The sequence below is a fragment of the Myotis yumanensis genome, unplaced genomic scaffold, assembly GCF_028538775.1.
Source record: "Myotis yumanensis isolate MYYU_CA2020_CCGP unplaced genomic scaffold, mMyoYum1.0.hap1 SCAF_12, whole genome shotgun sequence".
Classification (NCBI taxonomy): Eukaryota; Metazoa; Chordata; class Mammalia; order Chiroptera; family Vespertilionidae; genus Myotis; species Myotis yumanensis.
The window spans coordinates 40,216,506-40,239,019 of NW_027223763.1; the positions used below are offsets into that span (position 1 = coordinate 40,216,506).

The 22,514-nt window shown below is 38.5% G+C and overlaps 1 pseudogene; it reads left to right on the forward strand.

The window, feature by feature from the left end:
- Positions 1 to 1,079: 1,079 nt before the first annotated feature.
- Positions 1,080 to 22,514, forward strand: part of LOC139021142 (ferritin heavy chain-like) — a 108,802-nt pseudogene continuing 87,367 nt past the window's right edge.

Here is a 22,514-nt window from a genome sequence, read left to right on the forward strand (position 1 = left end):
ACCTCTGAGGCCGCTGTAATTGACTTTTAACAAGGCAGACTATTTTGACCATATTAGAGACATATCTGAGATGAATTTTACCCTTCTGCTTTGATAAGGACTAAGCAATGGCAATGCTCATCTGAAATTATTTTTATGGAGGAAAAGTCAAGCACTGCCAGAAACTTTGCACAGGAATCATAGGGGACTCTGGAGCCTGATGCAAACCAAAACTACCCCATGCATTTGGAAAGAGCTAGCAGATCAGAATATGAAATGTTAACTCAAGCATGGACACTTTCATCTCATTGAATTTAATGAAAAAGTACTTGGGTATTTGTAAAACAACAGAAGATAAATAGGAGATGTCTAGACAATCAGTGAGACATTTTGGCAAAGTCAAATCACAGTTCCATAGCCGAAACTGGTTTGGCTCAGTGGATAGAGCGTCGGCCTGCGGACAGAAAGGTCCCAGGTTCGATTCCGGTCAAGGGCATGTACCTGGGTTGCAGGCACATCCCCAGTAGGAGATGTGCAAGAGGCAGCTGATCGATGTTTCTCTCTCATCGATGTTTCTAACTATCTCTCTCCCTTCCTCTCTGTAAAAAGTCAATAAAATATATATATTTTAAAAAAAAATCACAGTCCCATAAACTCTGGGACCTAATAGAATATGTTGGCCAAAATTATTAGGGACAAATGAATGGGTAGAAAGCACTCCATCAATGTTTGGGCAGTGCTATTTGAAATTTGATAATATTTGGAAATGACTAGAATTTCCCAAAGAAAAATACTGAGTTAAGTAATGATGATAGCTCTAAAACTCCCAAAACAAAGCTCTGAAGTGGCTTCATTGAAATTTACTTACATTTGAAAATATGGATTATGAACCTGCAATAAACAGACTAATTGGAAACCACCTGACAGGAGAAGAATGGAATTTGGAAGGATGTTAAAAAAAAACCAAAAAACAAAAATCCTATATAATAAAAGCCTAATATGCAAATTGTCCTCTCAGGTGGTCATTGACCAGGAATTTGACCGACCGGGAGTTTGATTGTTCACTATGACGTGTGCTGACCACCAGGGGCAGTGCGGAAATGACGGGTGACAGAGACGTGGTGCTCGCAGTGGGCAGCAGTGGAGGCACTGCTGGCCCTGATGGGCCAGGACCACAGCGGGACCATGGCCAGATGGTGGAGCAGGTGAGCAGGTGGCGCAAGGCCAAGGCAGGTGCGAGCAGGACCCAATCTCCGCAGGCCACCCCAAGGGACCACACCCATGCATGAATTTCGTGCACTGGGCTTCTAGTATAATAAGAAAACACTTACATAATTATATTGAACATTTGGTCTTATTAGGAACAAATCTCTCTACAGTATCATTTAAAATCTCTGGCTGTGTTATATTATGTACCTTTCCACTTGTTAACAATTACTTATTCAAATGTTATTATTTTTAAAAAACAATTCTATCATTTCCACCCAGTAAAATAGACCTATTAACACTTGGATTGCGGAAACGAGTTAAGTCGGCTCGCGTGAATTGCGCGTACTCCGCGGGAGCCGTCTTAACTCGGTTCATATAGATTTGCGGTGGAGTGCGGGAAACGTGTAAACTCGGGCCGATTGTAACTGCGTATTACCAAATATTTGTTTGTTTGCCGTTCACAAAGATACCTACCTGCGTATGCGAACCGTTTCATACCCATACTTCGAACCCATACTTCAAAAGATATAGGCATTTTAAACTAACTCTGATTTTGCGCGGGAAACCTAAATAATTGCCCGCGCCATCTTATATTTTGGCGGGAAATTCACCCGACACCGTAGTGTTAACAGTGAAACGTGGGTTCAGGATGCAGACTTTACTTCTCGTGGGGCCTTGTCCTCAAGAAGTTTGAAAAATAAACTCTGAGACTAACAGATTTCTTTAATAAAAATGTGGAAGTTTATTGGAAGCATATACAAACTCCATCTGGGCAGGAGTGTCCCCAAAAGGGACCCCCTGAGGATGGGTCCCCCAAATGGGAAAAACCTGCTCTCTCTCTCTCTCTCTCTCTCTCTCAAAATCTAAGACCAAAATTATAAATCTGCAACAATCTGAAAATCTGCTGAGTCTCTTTGTCTCTGGGTTTATAAAGGCTGCAGTTCTTTGTCTGAACATGACCTTTACTAATTGGACCCTTTCTAAACTTAGGACCCCCTTGCTTTCCTCATTGGTCACTCTGCTACATAGTATTAGTTTCAAAGTTCAAGTGTCTCCTAGTTAGGGAGGTAGGTCTTCATAAAGTGGGAAAGCCAATCCTGCATATTTTGCCTCGGTGCCTTTCAGACTGTGAGATCCTTATGACTGTGATATGATAGGGTATGGAGACAATCAATCCAGTTGATTTTTTAAATGACATTTATATATTTTTAGCACCTGCTGGTAGAGCCAGAAATACTCTACCTGTTCCAACCTTCCTTCTAGCAAGACCTTACTAGCAAGGCCAAATTGGCTGGAAAAGGGCAGAGAGGAAGGGAAAATCCAGATTTCTCTGGTTTGAGAGCTGAAACCAGAGAGGTGAAATGAATCCTCCTCTTTGAGAAGAGTGGCTCTAAAGCAGTATTTCTCAACCTCAGCACTATTAGCAGTTTGTACCAGATAATAGTTTGGGGTGAGAGTGTGGTCAGCTATTCTATGCATTCTAGGATGCATAGGAGCATCCCTGGTTTCTACTCACCAAATTCAAATAGCATCTTCAGTTATGACACAAAAATGTATCCAGACACTACTAAATGACAAAACTGTTGCCAGTTGAAAACCATTGCTCTAAAAAAAGGAGAGAAATTGGCAGTATCATGAGTGGGTATAATGTCATGTAAGGTTTTACTTTTTCATCTTGGTTTGCTTTACTTTAGGGCAGAAGATGCTTGGGTATATTTAATATTAGAAAAGTAACTTCTAATTACTCAAGGAGGATTGATGATACCTGGTTATCTCCTTGCTCTCTTGGCACCTCACTCAAATGATAGGGACAGTAAAGGCTCAAAAGAGATACAAACTAAAAAAAAGGAAATAGACAAATCATCTTTACATTTGACAATATGGATGTTAAATAAGAGTGGTTTTCATGTGCTGGTCGGACTAACAAGATAATTCAAAAGAAGAGGAGAATTTTTCAATGGAGTTTTGCTACAGAGGGGTTCAGCAACATGTAGAGGGGATATGGATTGCTGAAGGGGGTATGGAATCAAGGGAGGGTGTGTTTGCAAGAGAGGATGGGATCTAGTACACAGGTGGAAGAACTAGTTTTATGTAAGGACAGAGACAAGTATGTCATATCCTTTCAAATAAGTGAGAAGATTTTTATTTCCTTTTTTGCTTATACTTGGCAGTTGAACAGATGGATTGATCATAAGTATTGGTTTATCCCACACTTTCATTGTTTGTTCCTGGGTAACCATCTTTTAATGTTTTTTTTCTCTTATAATTACTTAAAGCAAATGGGAGGAAGAAATTGAACCCACTAAATAGGGCATCTAACCCTGGGAAGCAGTTAAGGAAATTTCTAGGCTTAGAGAGCTAGAGTCCAGTTTAAAGCAGAAATAAAGAAGACTCTAAGAAAAATTGCAATCAGTAAGTAGAATTGATGGATTATCTGATATGTTTATATATATTTTAAACTGTTCCCATCAAAGATGCTCTCTCATTGTACGTAACACACTTGTTTGCATCTCAGAGCTATAGAATAATACACCTCTATTAGTAAGTTTGGATTCTGAACTCTATTGTCTCCATCTCCTGATAAATTTTATTTTTAACTCATCAGGTAAAGATGTCATTAGAAAATAGTATTGGTGATCATTTTGGAATCAATGTTCAGTTGTAGTGATTGGATGCCAAGCAATAGTAACTGCATTTGTTTCACAGATGATTCCCTAATATAATCCACCCACAATTTTGTATAAGAGCCTCAGGGGAAATGTGGGCTCTAGATAGAATGTATTTTCATAGGTTGACTGGCTTAGCTGCAATTAAAATAGTTATATGTAGACAAATAAAAAAGGCATTTGGGGATTAAGAAGGGTTTCCAACAATGCACTGGCAAAGGACTCTGAAAGTTAAATCAAACACAGGAATTTAGAAAGTGACCTTTAACTTCCTTAGTTGGAAAAAAATATGTATAAGCTGGTGACATATATAATTTTGGACAATCATGTATAAGTTAGAGGCCTTTATGGTTTTTGTCACCTATGGAATTCCTTACATGTAAGTTCAGCAAGCTATATCTATACCAAAATTCTGTGGCAAAAACAAAGCAGAATGCTCAAAATTTAGTGTATTGTCACTCAGTGTTGAGCCAAACTAAATCAGGTACTTGAGTAAACAAGCTTTTAAATGAAACTCATGTATTTAGCTAGAGATTTCATTTGAAGAACTCAGAAAAGGAGAAATAATTTTCAGAGCCACAATTGTATTATTTATTCTGTAGACAAAAACATTGAATGAAGCTTCTTTCATAATAGTGCTAAATTGTGTGTAAATAGTAATATAATAATACACTTTTGGTTATTTTCTAGATTTTTGGCATCATGTAAATAGAGGCATACATCAGAAGAATAGGGAAAATTTCATTGAGTTTTGGTCATCTGTTCTAAATAACTTTTAATTTAATTTGAATTAACCAAAACAACATTTTAATCTTGTAATTAGCAAGAAAAGGAGACAAATAACACAGAATGGCATCAATGTAATTCTTTATAGTGGTTAAGAAACATACTTAAAATTCTTAACTACAGAAGAATTAAGATGATAGAAGTAATAGAAATCACAGACAATACATATGCAAACAATGGTTATTCAAATCTCTCCTTGCTAATATTTTAGTGTATATTACTAGAGGCCCGGTGCATGAAATTGTGCACTGGGGGTGTGTGTCCCTCAGCCCAGCCTGCACCCTCTCCAATCTGGGGCCCCTCGGGGGATGACTGACTGCCAGTTTAGGCAATCCCACAGGGATCGGGCCTAAATCGGCAGTCGAACATCCCTCTCACAATCTGGGGCTGCTGGCCCCCAACTGCTCGCCTGCCTACCTGCCTGATTGCCCCTAACCGCTTCTGCCTGCCAGCCTGAACACCCCCTAACCACTCCCCTGCCAGCCTGATCGACGCCTAACTGCTCCCCAGTTGGCACGATTTCTCCCAACTGCCCTCCCTTGCCAGCCTGGTTACCCCCATCTGCCCTCCCCTGCTGGCCTGGTCGACCCTAACTGCCCTCCCCTGCTGGCCTGATTGCCCCCAACTGCCCTCCCTCCCCTGCAGGCCCGATCACCCCCAACTGCCCTCCCCTGCTGGCCTGATTGCCCACAACTGCCCTCCCCTGCCAGCCATCTTGTGACAGCCATCTTGGGACCACATGGGGGTGGCTATCTTGTGTGAGGGCATGACAGTCAATTTGCATATTACCTCTTTATTATATAGGATGATGTTCTCCCATGCCAAAATTCTCTATTTCAAAATTGTGACTACAATATCTACCCATTAACAATTATTTTTATCACTTTCAATGTAGTGAAATAATTTATGTTTTTGTGTGTGTACCATAAGCACATCTGTTATTATGTTATTTACCAGAGCTGTTTGGGATAATACTACACAAACAGGAAATTATAAGCTAAGAATAGTACAAATGTAAAACTATATTTTATGCATTGCTTTATGTGTTACAAAATGAGGTGAGACTCATTTTTGAAAAATTAATAGGTAGTACATTTCATCTGGCACTGATGGTGCATTTGAAAGACAAGTTAGATACATCTATTAACAACCAATTAGAAATAGTCGGAGTTGGCAGTGTCTTCTTATGGAGAAAATACTTCTTGACTTCAGTTGTAAAATGTTGGCTCATTAAACAATGTGCTGAAATATTTGACCACTTAAATAGGCTATCAGAAGAGAGATAAAAAATACATGTGATCTCTTTTTAGGATTCATCCATCTCTCCTTAAGTTAACTTTTAATGCAACAGATATGGTTAAGTGTCCTCAGAAAGGTTTAGTTGATCTTCTTTATATTTGTAATAAAACATATTCAACTGTTCAGAGATGCTTGTGGAGAGAATATCATCCCTGTAAACTGTAGTCACTGATAAACAAATACTTTTAATATAACCCTATCTTTTCAGTAAGATAAGAATGAAAACTTCAAAACATAGAATTGGGAAATTCAGAACATGATTTAACAAGGACAAACAGAGTCTAGAATACAGGTCTATCTAATCTCCTTTTTTTATTTAAGCAAATATGTAAATAGCTGAAAAGAAAACCATATGTATCTCTTTTGTACCATTAGTTAAAATGATCACAGCTAACATTTTGTAATATGTTTGTAAGAAATTTCTGTCAACATCAAATTCAAAACTTTCCAAATAGCCCCCTTTCAAAGATATGGTTAAATTATGATTTTATTTGGCTTCCTTAAATTCTTTACCTGCTCCAAAAACCAACTACTTGAACTGACCCAATTCTCTTGCCATAATTTTACCTTTCTTTGTGTACAGTTATCTTTGAAGTTAATTGTAGAGATGAGTCCCTGAAGGTTTACTAAACTGTTTTCCCACTTTACCCATCCAATGAGGTTCAATTATACTCGACGGGAGGAATTGGTATGTGTGTGGTTTGGTGCCCAAGCAGACAATACTTTAAGGCATCAATTGCTCCCTTGGCTTGGGAAAAAGTATGCAAAATAGCTATCAGCTTTCAGAGAACTGGGAGGTCTTGAATTTGCTCAGTCACCTTGTCTTTTGCCTATTTCCAGAGTCACTAGATGATGACAGTGTGTTTAAAGAGCCATGCCTCTAACCTTTTTCTCTCTAAATCAGATTCTCAACAGGGTAGAGGTGGGGTGGATCTATTAGTTTCACCTAAAGAGATTATTTTTTTTAATACTAACTCTACTGTCCCCTTTAGTGAATACTTGCTTTATACTTAAATATGTCACACTTGTTTCTTAGGCAATGAAATCATAAAGGATAAGAAAGTAACAACTGTGCAATAACATTTAAATCACTCTGTGAATTTTGATGACCAGTTTTTATTTGTCTGTGTTATGTGAGCATGAAAACTCTTTCCAGCATAATAAGCAGGCTTGGTCGTTAGACAAGATGTATATTCTAATCAACTTTACCTCCATGAGGCCCAGTTCCTTATTGCAATAATGGAGAAAACAGTACCTAAATTTTAGTGAGATTTTAAGAACTGAATAAGTAACTTGTTAGGTCCACAGCAGTTACTTAGAATATATTAATTCTCATCTCTCCTACTTCCCACCAAATTATAGGGACATTTATAGGGAAGCCCCTGAACCTGGACATGGCTTGAATGGGATCTACCATGAACATTACTGAGTCTTACAAGAAAGCAGAATTATCCAAGTGTGAAGTCCTGTTTTAGAGATCATTGGTGACTGTCCCATTGCCCACAGAAGGGGGATAAAAGGATAGCTTAAATGAGAGTATAGGCCTCCCGTCTGTTATGCCACTGAGAAAAGTGTTCTTGACACTGACATTCTTTATATCTTACTAGACGCCTGGTGCACAAAATTTGTGTGGGGGGAGGGTTCCCTCAGCCTGGCCTGCACCCTCTCGCAATCTGGGACCACTGGCCCCTAACCGCTTGCCTGCCTGCCTCATCACCCCTAACCACTCTGCCTGCCTGCCTGATTGCCCCTAACCTCTCTGCTTGCCTGCCTCATCACCCCTAACTGCTTGCCTGCCTGCCTGATCACCCCTAACTACTCTCCTGCCTGCCTGATCACCCCTAACTGCCTCTGTCTGCCTGCCTAATTGCCCCTAACCCCTTCGCCTGCCTGCCTGATCTCCCCTAACCCCTCTGCCTGCCTGCCTGACCGCCCCTAACTGCTCACTCTACAAAAATCTCATTATAATGTTACCTTTAAGGGTTCTTTTTCACGTCATATAAAATGAGAAAATTGTCATTAGATACTAAGTTTTGGTGATAGAAGAAGTAAGACAAATGATTAAATTATTAAGTTAAGTACACAGACAAAAAGAAACATTTATTTTGCCCTAGCTGGTTTGGCTAAGTGGATAGAGCATCGGCCTGTGACTGAAGGGTCCCAGGTTCAATTACAGTCAAGGGCACATGCCTGGGTTGTGGTTTTGATCCCCAGTAGGGGGTGTGCAGGAGGCAGCCAATCAATGATTCTCTCTCATCATTGATGTTTCTCTCTCTCTCTCTCTCTCTCTCTCTCTCTCTCTTTCTCTTTCCCTTTCCCTTCCTCTCTGAAATAAATAAAAATATATTAAAAAATACATTTATGTTAACACTAAAATATCACGTCATAGAATGTTGGGGTCTTGGTTTGAATGGAATAGTGTATATTATAATAATGCCTTTTAAGTTTATGTTCTTTTTACAAAAAACACACATTTGTAGCATTTTATATAGAATGGAGGTAAACAACCTCTGAGGAGTTGCAATCATATTTGTTGATATCAGTACATAAAATTAGAACATAAAGAGAGTAATAAACACACATGAGGAAATTGTTCCACATATACCCATGAGGATATTGTTGGTTTTGTTTTTAAACAGTGTTTTATGGCCTTTATTCAACCAGGTAAAGAATAGTTGAATCAACTATCCTGCTGAGTCAGGGACAAAGTGAAAATCAAGGTCATTTTTCAGCCTGTGTTTACTAGCATGTCAATTACTCTTTTGCTTTGACACAAAGCAGTCAGGGAGTTAGTGCACAGCCTGGGATCACGGACACCCACTCAGCAATAGCCTCCAGGCTGCTGTCTGGAAAGCGCTCTTTCTTTCCCCTGTTTGCAGTTGATATAACCCGTGAGTGATTTTTAATTAAAAAAAATAAAATAGTTACATTTAAATCACTCTTAACTGTGTTTATTATTCCCAAAGTGCTATTTTTATAAAAGTCTGGAAATCTAAAGACACATTGTCATTCTCTCCAAACGTTAAAATTCATTAATAAATGAATAACTTCCTGGGGTTCTTATTTGTAGACACTAACAATCTGTTACTTTAAGGCCAGAAGATAATAGTAATTGTGAACATCTCTTGAACATTTATTATGTGTCAATCTCTCTTTAGAGCTTGAGGTACATGTATACAAAATATTGATTTTAAATATAACCTAATATATACTATTTAGATATATATTTACAAATTAAATATACATGATTTAATTTTCCAAAAAATACTTGGATGTTGTAGTGACAATTAAAATCTCCCTTTTGCACATGAGAGCAGCAAAGAATAAGAAGTCACCATTAACTTCTTAAGTCATACAACTGCCGAGTGGTGGAACTGAGCTGCCCATCTTGTCTTAGGCTAGGACAAGGCTGCCCCCGTTACACCACATTGCATTCTCATTTCCCCAGGAACAAAAATACAATACAACACTGAAATGCTAACTAATGAGCTGAGGTGAACAATGTAAAGAACAGCCCACCACCACCTTTGGGAATTACATGTTACATTTAAGATCCCACCAGAATTTGCATTTTTTTCCTTTTTGTCCCCTCAGAAGAAAAGTCATTTGTAAATTCTCCCTCTCAGCATGCTTTTACGTTTCAGGTCACAGTGCATAGTGTACCACAGAGATAAAAAGTCAAGTTCTAAATTTTCAATTATTGCATTTAAATATGTCTGTTCTGAATTCCCTAGAATCCCTGCCTAGTAGGGAATTACAGGGGAGCTTTTTACCCGAGGGGGGAAAATCCACCACAAGCTAGCATGGAATAGTGTTTCCTGTTGGCTTTTTTCGGTTTTCACAGTGGGGTGGGATACATCAGGGAAAGGAATGTTTTTGTCCCTCTCCTCATTTCCGTTTAAAACTTGTAACACACACAAACACCAGAGGAGTTTAGTGATTCTGAAAAAAAAAAAAAGTTATCATTAAGAGGGATTATAGTGGGTCAAATCACAGATTGTGAAGTTAGATTGCTTAGGTGTCTTTTTTTACTGCTGACAATATTACAGGTATCTCCCATTCCCTCACCCCCTTTAAAGATTACTTAGGTTTAAGACCATGCTTAACTACACTAGCTGTCTCACCACAGCAAACTGCTCCTGTGGCTTAGTGGCTGAGTGTCAGCCTAAGAACCAGAAGGTCAAGGTTCGGTTTGGTGTGATTCCCAGTCAGAGCACATGCCTGGGTTGGGGGCTAGATTTCCAGTGAGGGGTGTGCAGGAGACAGCCGATCAGTGATTTTCTCTCATCATCGATGTTTCTATCTCTCTCTCCCTCTCTTTCTGAAATCAATAAAAAAATATTTTTAAAAAATAATAAAATAAAATGGGAATAATAGTATCTGCCCCTAAAGGTACTTAGGAAGATTAATGAGCTAATCCATGTACATTATTCTGGAATTTAATAAGCTCCCTATTATTTTTATTGTTATTATCAATATCATCATTATCATCATCCAATTCTTTTCCCTCATTTCCATTCATATTAACCATTCTTTTTCCAGAATCAGGAAATTGTCTCAAATAATTATTTTATTCAGCCTCTTTAACATGAGAGTGATTTGATATCAAAATTTCAATAATTTTTTAAAATTTTTTCAAAAAATAGAATACCCACTTACAAAAGCTTTAACATTCATTATATAACTGATCATAGAGTTTCAAAAGTGGCAGAGTAGGGCTCATTCATTGTAACTCATTTCATGTGTAACACTAATATGGGTTCCCTAGAAGCAAAACATATCTTCTGAAACCACCATCCTTTGAGAGGTTTGAACTGCTATAATCAGAGTTGACATGTTAATTAATTCAACCCACAGCTCTTTCTTTTAATGCCTGGCTTAAAAAGCTTAAGACATAAGTTTGTCTCTATACTGTCGGTCCTGTTTAAGAAGCCTGTGCTTAACAGTCAAACCTCTGGCATCCTCTTCTGGACACTTCACGTGTGGATCCTATCAAATAGTGAACTGCTCACCTGATTGTGGATGTGCGCCTACACCAACCAATGACAGGCTTCTTACCTTTTCCCCTTTCATGGAAATTCAGTATAGTAAGTGCTTCCTGATATTTTACAGTTGAGCAATTGAATTTCTTACAAGAAACATTAGAGGAATAAACTTAGATTAATACTGAATTTAATATTAGCAAATCCAGGCTTGACCCTATTTGACATATAACATTAAAGAGAGAGAGAGAGAGAGAGAGGAGTTTGGAAGACAGATAATTAAGTAGATTTTTATCTCAGAGAATGATAATACCATTCATCCATGTTACCAAATCAGAAAACAAGACATCAACTTTTACCTCACTATCTGTGACTAAAACACCAACAAGTTCTAACAATTTTACATCCTAATTATCTTCATGATTTCCACTTCTTTTCATTTACATTAATACCATGCTATTATCTCCTCAAACCTGAACCCGTGTGTGTGTGTGTGTGTGTGTGTGTGTGTGTGTGTGTTTTACTCTGTATTCTTTCTTTCTTTAAATTTATTAGGGTGACATTTGTTAATAAGATAATATAGGTTTCAAGTGTACATTTGTATGATATATCATCTGTATATCGCATTGTGTGCCTACCACCCAATGTCACATCTTCTTTCATCACCAGTATACCTGGACCTTTGTAAAAACTTCCTAAAGGTCTCCTCACAGTGACTATTGTCCCTTCCAATCAGCTCTCCACATGGTAGCCACTTATCTTTAAAGAACACATCTGTTTATAGTGCTTCTACCTCCATTCTGTTCTGCTCAGACCCACTCCCCATGCTGCTCTATTCTTGCATAACACCCTTCAGCAGTTCCTCAGAGCCTGCCCCATCCCTACATTTCCCCTGCCTTCTGTACTCTGACAAAATCACCATAGCAGGACCTTGCAGTTTCTGTGCTGCCTCCATCCGTGGGGCTCTTGTGCAAGCTGTTCCTTTTGCCAGGAGCACACTCTTCCCTGTCTCTGTCTGGTAAACTCCTAACCACTGTTTGGATCTAAGCTCTATCATTACTTCCTTAAGGATGCCTTCCCTGGCCAATCCTGATGAGATCAAATCCCACTGTTAAATGCTCTCACAGCATTATGAGTTTCCTCATTAAAATATTTACCGTAGTTACACCTTTTCACAGGCTTAAGTGATTATTTCAATGACGTCATCATCCCTTGGACTGCTAGTTCTTTGAAGGCAAGAAATAGAGTATTAATTTTTCTTTTTGCTCACCTCTTTTCCCATAGCTCCTCCATAGCACCTGATACAAAATACAAATTCAATGACTTTTTAATTTAAATGAATAAATGAATTATTTTTCTTTTCACCTACTGTATACTTCTCAGTTTACAAATGCTAGCATAAGAAATGATAATTTATCCTCATTGTTGTAAAACAGTAAGCAGTAGTTATATTTGCATTTCTTCTACTTTCCACTTAGGGTGGGGCTTATAGTTTTTCATCTTTGAATATCACCACTCAGAATAATGCCACTCATGTGGTAGGAATTAAAGATGTATAAGATGAATGAATAAATGGATATTGTATGAACTTCACAATTTTTAAGAGCAACATTAGGTTGTTTGTGCCAGTTATTGGAGCATATTAGTAATCATTCCGCTATGAAGGCTATTTCTAAGAGAAGCCCTGAGCACTCTCTACAAATGTCGGTCCTCCAGGAGCTGACCCCCTGCCTCCAGGGAAAGGGGCCATGTGAAACACAGACTCAAGTCCAAGCCAATGATAGCTTAAAGGACCACATAACCAGTCAATTACATAACTATAAAGGCATGCCATGCCTCTGCATCAGTAAGGGCAACGTAGCCATTGCAATTGGATCCAAGGAAATTTAAACTGGAGTGCTGTTTTTTGAGAGGCAGAAGTTATGAGAAAAGCTACTTGGAACATTCTTTAAAGAACATGCTTCCTTTATGAATGTCCCAAAGTTTAGTTCTCAATAAGACTATAATTAATCATAAAAAAGAAAAGGTACCAGTATAATCATGATCACAAATGAGGTATATCTTCATTCTGAAGGCAATGGGGAGTCATGGATGGATAAAATGGAAGTGATCATGTCCAGAGTTACATTTTAAAGAGGCAGTCCTGATGCCAGAGTGTAGAATGTACCAGAACAAGCTAAGAAGCACACAGAAGCACAATTTGTTGCATACAGTAGGCATTCAGTAAATATTTTTGAAGGACTAAATGAATGCTACTCTTTGATGAGTGATCTGACATACAGAAATGAAATTATGAAGCTTAAAGAGAGAGATGAGAACTGGGAATAGCTTGTTGTTGTTTGTTTTTCTAAGTCATTAGCAGACAACTGTTTCATTAGAGGCAATTATGAAAGTTCATGGAATCTTTCAGCAATGGTAATGGATGTAGTTGAATTGGAGAAACAAACAGTAAAAAAATAATAAATGGGGAACCTTGGGTTGAGAATGTTAATTGGAAAAGCCAGCTGAAAATGAAAATCATAAATAAACACATAGCCATTTGAAACCATGTATTTTAATTAAAAATAGAAATGTATATTTATTTGCCAACATTTTGAGTGGGACTAAGACCTTTTTTATTCAATCATCCTTATTTTCCCCTAAACCACACTCATAAAGGCAATGTTTATCATTGCCAAATTTGATTTCTTTAAAATAAAGTAAAAATTTAAAATGGAGCAATCTGAGTGGAAAATTCAACATTTTTAATATTTTCCCTCAAAGTTTCATTCTTGTCCTCACTTAATTTAACATATTGCTTTTCTTTGTTCCCATTTCTACCTTACTGCTTGAGGCAGGTACTTGACATACACACACACATACACACACACACACACACACACACAAACATGCACACCAGGTACACCATGTGTTTTTTTAAATTAATAATTAATTTAATTACATAATGACTAGGACAAATGCCACCCAAACAAGTTGGATACAAACAATACTGAAGCTTAGTAAGCATACAACCCAATTAGTAGAAGCAGAAATGTGCATGGTGCATCAGGAACTTGCTCACTTGCCTGCTAACACTTCATTTAGGCTTCTGTTTCACAAAGGTATGCCCTGACCACCTTATGAGAAAATACTGCTCTAACAGTAACTACCTATCTTTACTCTGATTTATTTCTTTTTATTAATATCTGACATCATATTGTTATGTTTGTTTCCCTTCTAAAACATCAACTTCTTAAGGCAGAAATGTCTTCTATCTTGTTCCCTGCTGGTTCCTCATTGCCTACCGATGTGTCTGGTCTATGAAGAAATCTCAGTAAATATATTTTACCAAGTAAATGAGTCAAAAGGGTATGACCACACCAGGTATCATTAAACACTGTCATCTTTTGACAATTTTGTAACAATGGTATCTTGTAATTTTAATTTGCTTGTCTTTAAGCATGAGCAGATTGTGCAATTGAGTATATTATTAGAAAGTTTTCATTTATTTTGTTCTGTGAATTGTTTCTGCACATATTTTGTTAGCCATCTACTGAGTTATGGACCAAAATTTAAAGCAAGACCAGTAAGAATGTTTGTGTATTTTCTTCACTGTGTTCAGATGTCTGGGTGCACACGTGCAATAGACTTGATTTAGCTTGGTAGACAGATACAATGCAAGGATACTAAGTAAGTGCATCCAGTGAGTGGCTATAATAATGCACAATGGAATATTTGCTAGGTAAGAAAGAAAGTGAAGGTTTTGGAGGAAAGAAGTTTGGACACAGAAAAGGTTGTAAGATCAATCAATTTTATAAGCCAATAAGAATCAAATAATTATTCTCCTAATTTTTCCAGAGGTTCTGCTGAGAGAGCAAATAAAACCATCAAAAATATGTCTATAAAAAGGATGCTAATATGAATATTCAACTTTATGAATGGGTAATGTGATTTTAGAGACGTTCAACAAATGTGAGGATTAATCTGAGACTACTCAGTAAAATAAATATTCACGACCTCTATGATCCAGTAGCTAGCTCTATATTAGAGTAACATTCTCAACAAAATTAGTGATGGCAGGGAGCTGGGTGCAATCTGTGAGAGTGGGTGGATAGGTAAATTCATAGGTTAAAAAATACATGGTCAAGGCACATCAGAATGTAGATGGTGAACTAGTTCACAGCAGTGGTTTGTAAGTATTGTACTCTTCTGTAACTCTCTCTCTTCAGCTCCATGCCCAATTTTTCAGTCATCTTCTCTGTGATGCTGCAGTTGGGAAGCTACAATGGACTTTCCCAGAAAGGCACCTTCTTTCTCGGATTCTGCCAATAGGAGACACTAGAAGAAATGATCAGGCAGGGATGAAAGAAGGATGAAAAGTTATCCCTAACCCTGCTTTCTTAATTGTCCTGTATTTGTCAGAGTCACTACACCAGCAGCAGTTGGCTCCAGCTCCTTGTAGCATCCTCAGTCTCTGAGGCCTTCTGGAAGTCTCAGCAGTGGCTACAGGGCACCCTCTCTTGAGAGGTCTGAGCACCAGCTCCATGAGATCCTTTCCTCTCTCCCCTTGCTTTCCCAGCCCTAAATTCCAGTTTCTTGCTATAGTTCTTATTATATGCATTACCTCCATTTTCTCTCTGTGTGTGTTTAGCTCTCTAGAAATCTTATAACTAATTCTATTTATTGTTTCCCCTCTTCATGAAATGATTCCTCTAGTATTTCCTGAAATAAATGGATATTGAAAACACTGCTGAATCTGAACTTGACTTCTCGGGGAACCTCATGTAGTGGAATCATACAATAGCAATGTGAATGTACTTAATGCCACTGAACTGTACACTTAAAAATGGCTAACGCTGAAGATTTTACGTTATGCATATTTTACCACAGTACAAAACTTAAAATAGTGCTGAGAGGGATAATAAAATAAACAAATTTAAATCTCAACATAATACATTTGTATAAGTTACAAGTAGAACTTTGCAAATTAACTTTATATAATTCTTCCTAAACATTCTTATTAGGGCAAAGTTTCTCTCTCGGCCATGAAACTATTGACATTTGGGGCCAGATAACATATTTTTGTTGGGTGAAGGGGACTGTCTTCTGTCTTATTGGATGTTTAGCAGCAGCCCTGGACTCTACCCATTTTCGCGAACCAAAAATGTTTCCAAACATGGTGATGTCTTCTGGTGGTCAAAATTACCCCTGGTGATTTGCAACCATTTCACTAGAGAATGATGACAAATTTTCTAGTTTATATATTTTGGTAGAAAGTGGCTGCTCTGCCTTTTCTCCTTTGGGATCTGTTTGCTTTCAGAGAGTATGTGCACTGGCCTGATCCTAATCTTGCAGTGAGTTTAACGGTGAAGACTTTGTCTCCAAATCCTATAGATGTTCAGTGCTAACGATGGGTCAGTTTTAAGTAGTCTATCACTTGTATATGCTTGAGCAACATTACCCAGCTCTCTCAGATATCTTTATTTCAATATGTCAAGCTCCTTTGTCTTTCCATGTGAATTGTTAGCTCCTTCAAGCCTCAGCTGGTCTTTGGGCTGGGAAACATGAGATATGAACCAGATGCAGAATTGAGGTATTATTTCTCAGTCTTCATTGCTGGATTCTCCTTTATAATTTACCCTTTTAACGATGGTGTCCCAGGGCTGTTTGAGGGGTCTTATTATTGTCTCTGTCTTCGTTTATTGCTTATATGATCTCAACTAGGCTTATGCCTTTCAAGGCCACCTCTTTGGTGAGGCCCACTATTTCTTCACTGAACTCCAGTCTTACATATCTAATTATTATCTATTCAAAATATTTACTTGGCTATCTAGTAGGTATATCAAATACTATATATCTGAAAGTGAATTTCTGACTTCCATTCCACTAGCTCCTTCACCTGATCTGTTTTTCTTGCAGAAAGCCCCATCAGAGTAAGTGGAAGCTCAATTTTCATCATTAGTTAGGCGAAAACTTTTTAATTCTTCTTTTTCTTTCACCTCCATTGAAATCCATTAGAATATTTTGTTTACTTATTTTGAAAATATATCCAGAAATTTCACCACTTCTCACTACCTTTACTATGACTGCTTTGATCAAAGCCACAATTTCATAGCTTCTGACAGTTGTTGTACTTGCCTCATCCTATTCTGTTTTCCTCACCAAATCCACTATGATTTATTTAAATTGTAAGTCTTACTATGCCATTTATAGGCTCAAATCTTCCGATTGCTTCCCCCATTTTGCCTTCACTCCAAACAATGGCCAAAGTCCTCACTGTGGCCTCACTCTGTGTGATCTGCCATCTCGCCACCTTTTCAGTCTCCTTTCCTTTTTGCTATGCACTCCAGCCATTCACTATGGTCCTTTGTACTTTCTGTTTCCTGTGCTTTGAATGAACTCTTCCCAGACACCCACAAGGTACTCCCCCTCCGTCTTTCAAGTCTCTATTCAACTATTATTTCCTCAAAGAAATCTTTCCTGAACACTTTATCCTAAGTAACTTTCCCACCCTCATCCTCTGTCTTTCCTTCCTTTTGTTCCACTAATCATAGCTTATATTCATAGTATACATTTTTATTTTTATAGGTGTATTTTATTTTTCTCCTAAAACATATAGTTCATGACAGCAAGGATAGTGTTCATTTACTCTTTGAAGCTTTGTGCTGTCACAGTGCCTGCAATGGGCTCACAACTCATATTTGGTGAAATGGTCCATAAATGGACCTCCCAACATGTGTTGAGATAAAGTTAATTTGAGATGGGAATAGATTAAGGAATGCAAGTCCAGGCCAGGGGACAGGAGCCTTGTAGTTAATTTAATAAAAATGCTCTTTTGACCTATTTCCAAGCCTTCTAGCAGCAAAATCAAACTTACTCAATAGTGGGCCCATGAGAACACACACAGAAGCAGTGGTTTGGTATTATAAGAAAGGTCTGATGAAATAATCACAAGACTGTGATAATAAACTGCCGATTTCCACCACAAATAGTAATGGTAAAACTTTTGGTTAACCCTAGACTTAAAAACTAAAAAGAATAGAAAGCTGGAGAATTTGGGATGGGAAACCCACTTTCCTCTTGCTTTTTTTTTTTTTTTTTTGGTAGAAATTAACTCTTTGTTGCCCTCTGCCTCCTTATTTGCACCTCTCCAAGGGAGAATGAGCTGATTGGTGTGGCTTAGACTATTTCCTGCTGCTTTCTCTTTGGGAGCTCAGAAAACCTGAGCTTTGACCTGCTCCAGACCTTTTGGTAAGCTTAGCAGTAAAAGTTCCACACTTACAAGAAAAGGACTGTGTTTTTCAAGGTGAGTATATCTATTTCAGGCTTGTTCTATTAGAAAATCCATATAGATAACAACCCTTACACCATGTGTTCAGATTAGCCATAATAGGTAATAAAGGTGCTCCTTAGCTCTCTATTTGCCTGTCTTAATTAGTAAATGCAGAAATGAGGCAAGAGGGAAAGCTGTATAATCTATTAGCTCCGTCATTCCAGCTATGTTATATGTTTGCCTATTTAATAATGGATTAGCTGTCTATATCCTGCAGGTTTGGTAAGAAATTTAAGATGATATAAGTAGTACTGAAAAATGGGATGAGCAATTGAAAACATTGTTTTTCAAAGGAAGTTAGAGACAGTCCCTTTCAATCTGGGGGCACCACATCAGCCTGCGCATACTGTGGCACAGTTACACTGCCCAGTCCTAACCTTGAGAGTCTTCCTAAATCCCACAAGGTTTTGATACTTAAAATTTCTATGATGCCTTGTTCCTATCATACATTTAAACAATTGAATGAATGTAAATGAACCACTGAAAACAAACACATAGCTTTCTTTGTAGGCTGAGGTCATTTAACCCCAATAATAAATCCTAAACAGCTAAAAGACTTCATCAGAGTAAATGTGATATTGCCATCACAACAGTAAAGAGCTACATTATGGTATCAGTGGGTTAAGTAATTCTTATCCCTTAAAAATCTTGAGGGGGGAAAAAGGAACACAGAAATATCACCTCAAGATAAGTAAGGGAGTAATTTTGTGTAATTATCTGTTTATGTTTCCAGAAGTAGATTTCTATAATAAGGGAGTAAAAACACTCGTGGTAGGTATGAGTTAATTATAAACACAAAAATAAGAACACACACTAGCAATCTGATCCAGCAATCCCACCCAAAAGAAAAGAAAACATATGTTCATGAAGTGTATACATGAACATTTATACCAGCTTTATTTTTAATGATCCAACCATGGAAAGAACCCAAGAGTTTATTAATTAGTGAATGAATAAACAAATTATGATATACTTATACTCATTAAAAATTTGAAATATACTGATGCATGCAGCAACATAAATGAATCTGAAACCTATTTTGCTATGTGAAAGAAGTCAGACATAAAATACTAAGTACTTTATAATTCCATGTATACTACCTTCTAGAAAAGATGACATAAAGTAGGCGAGATTATGTGGAGATGGGGTCAGGTGAGGCACTAAACTGCAAAGAAGCACAAGGAAAAATGTTAGGATGTTGGAAATGTTCTATAGCTTGATTATGGTGGAGTTACATGATTGTATACAGTTGCCAAAATTCACCTGAAATGAGAAATTCCTTATGTGTAAATTTTACTTCAATAAATGTTGACAAATATATAAATTGGGAGTTATGAAGCAGGAAGTAAGAGAAACGTTTGGAAGAACAAGAATAGATATTTTTGCAATGTGGACATAAAAGGAATATTGAAGGCATGGAACACAGCGGAGAGTAAACAAGAATTGTTTTTTTCAAGGACTGCCTTCAAATATGTTCTCTAAATTATCCCACTCTCTCTTTAATTACTTCTTGATCATATCCCATTGTTTCAGGCTCCTTTTAGTTACAGGAATGCTTTCATTTTTTTATTATTTAGATACAGTTTAAATATGAAAGACTCGGTATTTTTTAAATTTAAGTTCAAATTTTACATTCAAGTCAACTCCTTTACCATCACCCCCGCTCGAGCTTAGGTCTGAAATGTGGCTAAGAGACCCATAATGGGGAAGGGGGTAAGGTCTATATTTAACTCTACTTCTCTTCATCACTCTGCCTCTCCCTCTGCCTCTCTGCATTTTCCTTCTTTCATTGATATACTGAGACAAAGAAAAAGGGAAGAATAGGGCAAAATGATGTATCAATTGACCACCAGTCCTCTGTGTGTGGAGCAGTCTTAAATGATCACCTGTGATTTTCTCATTTCTGTGCCTGACATATTGGAACTCAGTTTCTATTCCCAGGGGTCTATCCATTGCTTTGTACTACTGGTATCACCTTATCTACAGGCTATTCTCCAATGCAAAGTCCTTTCATGAAGGCTCACAGCTGGGCTAACTTCTGTGACCCCCCACCCCAATTGGAACCCATGGAAAATGTACTCAACTTTGCCATAGCGTGGTGGTTGTACAGTTTTACTTATTACTGTTCTTCTGAGTCTCTCTTCTGTTGCTCACTGTTCCAACTAAAATTCTGCCTTCAGAATTCTTGTGGGAAGCAGGCACATGTCCCCCAAAGTCCAAGGTTAAGGAGAAGGGCCAAACATATCATTTTTCAAAGTAAATTCTCTAACATCACTTTCTTCAGCTCAAATGATAGACCCAGCATAAGATGACTGATTCAGCTGCTTGGCAAGCACCGAACCAGGGTGTGAGATGGGTATGCAGTTACCTCCACCTTTACAAGTACCTCTTTCAGATGAATGCGGTGGAAGTGGGGGGATATTGGGGAAGAAGTACTTACCTTTCTCCTTTACTAGGAAGGAAAGAAAAAGGGCATTTTTCCTCTAAACCTGTAATTAACTTTGTTAAAGGCTCAAGACCACTGATGAGATCTCAGGAACATAGTATCTACCTCTGAGAAGCCTTATAAAGCTCATCAAGCTCTGCAGTCTGGAAGCTCCTTAGCTGCTGTGTAGGATTGTTCGTTGTTAATTCAGTATCTTCCCATCTCCTTTTACATTCTCCCTCAGGTTTTAAGAAAGAAATCTGGGAGCCATATATCCCAGAATCCTTTGCCAGTACAATGTAGGTTTGACTCTAACAATCACAGATACTCATAGGGGGTTAGAAAAATTGTTCTATGGCGAGGGCCTTTGGCAGATGGCAGAGTTTCCAGCACCTCCAGGTGCCTTCCTCTTCCTTTCGGTGCTGTAGGCAGATGGAGTCTTTATCGGCATTTTCCCTGCAGTCCTTGCCCTTCCAAATTTACTGAAAGCCAATAGTGGCCGTCTTCAATATTATTCTTCCAGCCATTCTGATTGTGGTGAAGTCTGGGAAACCTCTTACAATTCTTTCCACTCCAAATTCCTAGAGTGGATTTTTCTTTCTGTCAGAACACTGACTGATACGACAACTCTCTTTAAATACAGAGACACTTATCTTCTACGCTTCTGTTTAGTAACTCAACCTGAGAGTCTCAGACAATGGCATCTGGTTACATAGCCTGGGGCGGGGGGGATCAAAACCTTATGATTGTCAGTTACAGGCTACAGAAAGATGGGCAAGACGCATTGATGGAGTCAGGCCAGTGTCCTGTTGTGGGCAATGACCTGAATATGTCACAGTGATAGAACCCTTTGCTTAGGGGTTTGGAGACTGAACAAAATCTCTTCGGCACACATTGGTATTTCCCACCTGAACTCAATTGAATTATGTATGTTAATAATACTATTTACTTAAACTTTTCTTCTTCTTCTGGAGTCATAACTAGACAGCTCGGGTAACAGGACCTTAGCTTAGGGATAAATAAATAAGGGAAGAAAGAATGTTTTTGTTGTTGTTGTTGAGGGCTTCGTGAGAAACAAGAGCATCATTCGAATATTTGCACTATCACCCAGTTAGGAACCGCAGAGAATTGGAATGTCATTCAGGACACATGTCACTCTGGTCGTCCAACAGCAGACTAATGACCCAGCATTCCTATCAGCAGCGCCTCCTCGGAAGCAGGCTCCTGTGGTTCTAACTGGCAGGCTCGGGTTCTTTCTGGCTCTGTTTTAACTTATCTATCTCCTTTCTCTCTCCACTCTCCTCTTTACATCATGTGTTTTGCTTACTGTCTTCTCTTTGGCTACATGCTGAGTATTTCCACAGAGCTCTCCCTTCAACTGGAGGTGGCTGTGGCCTTGAGATTGGGCCTCTGGGTTCTGCTCTGGAAACTGTTTCATGGCCCCAGATCCTTAGGCCTTTCTGGAAGGTGATACATTTGCAGCATCAGAATGCTCAGCTCACTTTCCTGTTTTGGCCTAAGCAAGCAGCCCCTTCCTTCCCCTCCCCAGCTTTTGGGCCATACACAGCCTCAGTTCCGTGCACCTGGCTGTCCTCTGGAGGGGAGTGAGACAAGGCATCCAGGAGAACCGGGCTTTGTGTATAGGTGGAGTGAACCAGACTCCTATGGCCCAGGATGGGACTGCAGCACTTGTTTCTCCTCCCAGGCCTCCCCTGCAGTCACCTCCCCCACCCCCAATAACTCCCAAGATCAGGCTGCTTCTGGGAAAAAGTGGTTGCAGCTGTAGAGCCTCCAGTCAGTCTGGTTTGGCCAGTCTCTGAGCTACCCCGGGTGCATGGCTTTTCCCAGCCCATCCT